Raw genomic sequence first — 6,495 nt, 5'->3', positions numbered from 1 at the left:
TAACCCGAGGACGGATCGTAGCTGCTGCAGAATTGACCCGGCGAAGCGGACTGGCAGCCCAGAGCAGCAGAAGAGGCCGTCCATTGAAACTGTAGCCACAGGTGAGCGGCGGGGTAAGGCCAGCCACCCAGGCGGGCGACTCAAGACTGCGGCAACGTGCGACAGGAGTGGAGGCAAGGCCGATGCGGTAGTCCTTTGTCCAAACATGCATGCTCACGTGAAGCGGTCTTCATCAATAATATATCCTCAAAATCTAAGCTTTAACATATGCAGTACTCAAGTACTAGATGGATCACTTGATACGAATAGCAGCCACGTAGCATTGCCTTTAAGCAACAGTAGCATAACTTGTTTATTAGAAGTAGTACTACTCCGTGCCACAGCAGGCTTTTAACATCTCAATGTATGGAAACGCCTCGAATTTTGACCCTTGTTGACCGATCTGACCCGGCAGACGGCAGCATAATTTTTGTCGGCCTTGGCGATCCACGACTGTAGCGGCCAAAATCTGATCTCCAACTTGGATTCGACAGATCGCATCGACTTGGTGACGTACAGAGAACATGCCAAACCCTCGTATCCTTCAGATCTCATTGGTTGTAAATCCGGTTTAACGGATATAACTCTGACGTAGACTTTTCCAAGCTGGTTCCATGGTCACTTGCTAACCATACTTTCCATTGCCCAACGAGATCATTGCCATAATTAATATACCTTCGAACCGGTTCTGTCTGATCCGTCCGATCGCGAATTTCTCGATCCTTTGAAGAGCTCCCTCCAAGAACTCAACACCACCGTGCGCTAGCCCCACGGTGGGAGCCAACTGTCGTGGAATTGTCACGGCAGATGTCCCTAGTGTCAGGACTTAGTCGTGAGGCCAACGCATCTATGTGGTAGCTTGAGAGGAGTTGAGCGGAATCGAGAGACGCAACACAAGACAGGGATTTAGACAGCTTCGGGCCCCGGGAAACATCATCCGGTAACAACCCTACATGCTGTTTGAGACTAGGTCTCATTATCATCACGAGGGAGTCACCGTAAACCGGCTCTCCTCTTTGTATCTAGCCCTAAGATTGTTTCTCTTGCTTGTAGCCTATCCCCCTTGGGGTGCCCTACCCCTCCTTATATATCTTGAAGGGGCGGTTTACATGACTAGTCCTATTAGGATTAGGTTTATTCTATTACAAGTGGATTCCTAGTCTTGCTTCCTTTGTAAGGGAATATTCTTTGTGCTTTCCTCATAAACCGGCCCACCATTAAACGTGAACCGGCCTTCTGGGCCATGGGCCTTGTCATCCATCTGACCCGCCCGCCGGGTTACTAATGAACCGCCAAGACCGGACGGGTAGCCCGTGAATCGCCAAGCTCCGGGCGGGTTACCAGTGAGTCATCCAGTCCGGCCGGTTTACGCCACGGGGTATATCCCGACACTACCTCTACATCTACCTTCGGGATTAGTTTTAGACCTAAATAATTGTTATTTAGTGCCAGTGTTGAGCATGAACATTATATCTGGATCTTGTTTGATGCGAGACGGTTATTCATTTAAATCAGAGAATAATGGTTGTTCTATTTATATGAGTAATATCTTTTATGGTCATGCACCCTTGAAGAGTGGTCTATTTTTGATGAATCTCGATAGTAGTGATACACATATTCATAATGTTGAAGCCAAAAGATGCAGAGTTGATAATGATAGGGCAACTTATTTGTGGCACTGTCGTTTAGGTCATATCGGTGTAAAGCGCATGAAGAAACTCCATACTGATGGACTTTTGGAATCACTTGATTATGAATCACTTGGTACTTGCGAACCGTGCCTCATGGGCAAGATGACCAAAATGCCATTCTCCGGTACTATGGAGAGAGCAACGGATTTGTTGGAAATCATACATACAGATGTATGTGGTCCGATGAATGTTGAGGCTCGTGGCGGATATCGTTATTTTCTCACCTTCACAGATGATTTAAGCAGATATGGGTATATCTACTTAATGAAACATAAATTTGAAACATTTGAAAAGTTCAAAGAATTTCAGAGTGAAGTTGAAAATCATCGTAACAAGAAAATAAAATTTCTACGATCTGATCATGGAGGAGAATATTTGAGTTACGAGTTTGGTCTACATTTGAAACAAAGCGGAATAGTCTCGCAACTCACGCCACCCAGAACACCACAGCGTAATGGTGTGTCCGAACGTCGTAATCATACCTTACTAGATATGGTGCGATCTATGATGTCTCTTACTGATTTACCGCTATCGTTTTGGGGTTATACTTTAGAGACGGCCGCATTCACGTTAAATAGGGCACCATCGAAATCCGTTGAGACGACGCCTTATGAACTGTGGTTTGGCAAGAAACCAAAGTTGTCATTTCTTAAAGTTTGGCGCTGTGATGCTTATGTGAAAAAGCTTCAACCTGATAAGCTCGAACCCAAATCGGAGAAATTTGTCTTCATAGGATACCCAAAGGAGACTGTTGGGTACACCTTCTATCACAGATCCGAAGGCAAGACATTCGTTGCCAAGAATGGATCCTTTCTAGAGAAGGAGTTTCTCTCGAAAGAAGTGAGTGGGAGGAAAGTAGAACTTGATGAGGTAACTGTACCTGCTCCCTTATTGGAAAGTAGTTCATCACAGAAACCGGTTTCTATGACACCTACACCAATTAGTGAGGAAGTTAATGATGATGATCATGGAACTTTAGATCAAGTTATTACTGAACCTCGTAGATCAACCAGAGTAAGATCCGCACCAGAGTGGTACGGTAATCCTGTTCTAGAAGTCATGCTACTAGATCATGATGAACCTACGAACTATGAAGAAGCGATGGTGAGCCCAGATTCCGCAAAATGGCTAGAAGCCATGAAATCTGACATGGGATCCATGTATGAGAACAAAGTGTGGACTTTGGTTGACTTGCCCATTGATCGGCAAGCAATTGAGAATAAATGGATCTTCAAGATGAAGACCGACGCTGACGGTAATGTTACTGTCTACAAATCTCGACTTGTTGCAAAAGGTTTTCGACAAGTTTAAGGGATTGACTACGATGAGACCTTCTCACCCGTAGCGATGGTTAAGTCTGTCCGAATCATGTTAGCGATTGCCGCATTTCATGATTATGAAATTTGGCAGATGGATGTCAAAACTGCATTTCTGAATGGATTTCTGGAAGAAGAGTTGTATATGATGCAACCGGAAGGTTTTGTCGATCCAAAGGGAGCTAACAAAGTGTGCAAGCTCCAGCGATCCATTTATGGACTGGTGCAAGCCTCTCGGAGTTGGAATAAACGCTTTGATAGTATGATCAAAGCATTTGGTTTTGTACAGACTTCTGGAGAAGCATGTATTTACAAGAAAGTGAGTGAGAGCTCTGTAGCATTTCTCATATTATATGTGGATGACATATATCTAATTGGAAATGATATAGAATTTCTGGATAGGATAAAGGGATACTTGAATAAAAGTTTTTCTATGAAAGACCTCGGTGAAGCTGCTTACATATTGGGCATCAAGATCTATAGAGATAGATCAAGGCGCTTAATTGGACTTTCACAAAGCACATACCTTGACAAAGTTTTGAAAAGGTTCAAAATGGATCAAGCAAAGAAAGGGTTCTTGTCTATGTTACAAGGTGTGAAGTTGAGTAAGACTCAATGCCCGACCACTGCAGAAGATAGAGAGAAGATGAAAGATGTTCCCTATGCTTCAGCCATAGGCTCTATCATGTATGCAATGCTGTGTACCAGACCTGATGTGTGCCTTGCTATAAGTCTACCAGGGAGGTACCAAAGTAATCCAGGAGTGGATCACTGGACAGCGGTCAAGAACATCCTGAAATACCTGAAAAGGACTAAGGATATGTTTCTCGTTTATGGAGGTGACAAAGAGCTCATCGTAAATGGTTATGTTGACGCAAGCTTTGACACTGATCCGGACGATTCTAAATCGCAAACCGGATACGTGTTTATATTAAACGGTGGAGCTGTCAGTTGATGCAGTTCTAAACAAAGCGTCGTGGCGGGATCTACGTGTGAAGCGGAGTACATAGCTGCTTCGGAAGCAGCAAAAGAAGGAGTCTTTATGAAGGAGTTCATATCCGATCTAGGTGTCATACCTAGTGCATCGGGTCCAATGAAAATCTTTTGTGACAATACTGGTGCAATTGCCTTGGCAAAGGAATCCAGATTTCACAAGATAACCAAGCACATCAAGAGACGCTTCAATTCCATCCGGGATTTAGTCCAGGTGGGAGACATAGAAATTTGCAAGATACATACGGATCTGAATGTTGCAGACCCGTTGACTAAGCCTCTTCCACGAGCAAAACATGATCAGCACCAAGGCTCCATGGGTGTTAGAATCATTACTATGTAATCTAGATTATTGACTCTAGTGCAAGTGGGAGACTGAAGGAAATATGCCCTAGAGGCAATAATAAAGTTATTATTTATTTCCTTATTTCATGATAAATGTTTATTATTCATGCTAGAATTGTATTAACTGGAAACATAATACATGTGTGAATAAATAGACAAACAGAGTGTCACTAGTATGCCTCTACTTGACTAGCTCGTTGATCAAAGATGGTTAAGTTTCCTAACCATATACATGAGTTGTCATTTGATTAACGGGATCACATCATTAGGAGAATGATGTGATTGACTTGACCCATTCCGTTAGCTTAGCACTTGATCGTTTAGTTTGTTGCTATTGCTTTCTTCATGACTTATACATGTTCCTATGACTATGAGATTATGCAACTCCTGTTTACCGGAGGAACACTTTGTGTGCCACCAAACATCACAACGTAACTGGGTGATTATAAAGGTGCTCTACAGTGTCTCCAAAGGTACTTGTTGGGTTGGCGTATTTCGAGATTAGGATTTGTCACTCCGATTGTCGGAGAGGTATCTCTGGGCCCACTCGGTAATGCACATCACTATAAGCCTTGCAAGCATTGCAACTAATGAGTTAGTTGCGGGATGATGTATTACGGAACGAATAAAGAGACTTGCCGGTAACGAGATTGAACTAGGTATTGAGATACCGACGATCGAATCTCGGGCAAGTAACATACCGATGACAAAGGGAGCAATGTATGTTGTTATGCGGTCTGACCGATAAAGATCTTCGTAGAATATGTAGGAGCCAATATGGGCATCCAGGTCCCGCTATTGGTTATTGACCAGAGAGGTGTCTCGGTCATGTCTACATAGTTCTCGAACCCGTAGGGTCCGCACGCTTAACGTTCGTTGACGATATAGTACTATATGAGTTATGTATGTTGATGACCGAATGTTGTTCAGAGTCCGAGATGAGATCACGGACATGACGAGGAACTCCGGAATGGTCCGGAGATAAAGTTTGATATATGGGATAGTAGTGTTTGATCTCCGGAAGGGTTCCGGAATTCACCGGAAGGGGTTCCGGATGTTTCCCGAAATGTTTGGGCACGAGAACACTTTATCTGGGCCAAAGGGGAAAGCCCACGAGGCTTTTGGAAAGTGCAAAAGGAAGTTTTGCGGAGACCAGAGGCTAGACGCCAGGAACCCTGGCGTCTAGGGGGTAGACACCGGGAACCCTGGCGTCTAGCCCTGGAATCCGAGAAGGACTCTTGCCTTTCGGGTGAAACCGACTTTGAGGAGGCTTTTACTCCAAATTTCGACCCCAGGGCTCAACATATAAATAGAGGGGTAGGGCTAGCACCAAAGACACATCAAGAAACACCAAGCCGTGTGCCGGCAACCCCGTCCCCTCTAGTTTATCCTCTATCATAGTTTTCGTAGTGCTTAGGCGAAGCCCTGCGGAGATTGTTCTTCACCAACATCGTCACCACGCCGTCGTGCTGCCGGAACTCATCTACTACTTCGCCCCTCTTGCTGGATCGACAAGGCGAGGACGTCACCGAGCCGAACGTGTGCAGAACTCGGAGGTGCCGTGCTTTCGGTACTTGGATCGGTCGGACATGAAGACGTACGACTATATCAACCGCGTTGATATAACGCTTCTGCGAACGGTCTACGAGGGTACATAGACAAAACTCTCCCCTCTCGTTGCTATGCATCACCATGATCTTGCGTGTGCGTAGGAATTTTTTTGAAATTACTACGTTCCCCAACACTCGCCTCTCCGACAAGTCCAACAGCTCCGCGCCGTCGTCCTCATCCTCTCCGTCAAGCCACGCGTCACCGGATGCCGCATGGAGCAGTCACCACCGTCGTCTTCATCATCGGCCGCCGAAGGTCACCGCCGACATCCCGTCGCCTCCAAGCCGTCCCCGAGCGCGCTGAGATCACCGAAGGCCTCACCGTGAGCTCCTCTACCAAACCCCTCTTCCCCCCTCGTTTTTGTGCGTTCCAGCTCCCTTCCCCGCCATGGCCGTAGCTCCTCGCCGCCGATCATGTCACCACCGTGGCCAGAGCCACCGCAGCTCGCTCCCGAGTGCATCACCGAATTCGTTGCAGCCCCAGGAGCCAAACGCACCCGC

Source organism: Triticum aestivum, chromosome 7A, assembly GCF_018294505.1.
Source record: "Triticum aestivum cultivar Chinese Spring chromosome 7A, IWGSC CS RefSeq v2.1, whole genome shotgun sequence".
In the NCBI taxonomy this organism is placed as follows: domain Eukaryota; kingdom Viridiplantae; phylum Streptophyta; class Magnoliopsida; order Poales; family Poaceae; genus Triticum; species Triticum aestivum.
This window is presented reverse-complemented; position numbering follows the sequence as displayed.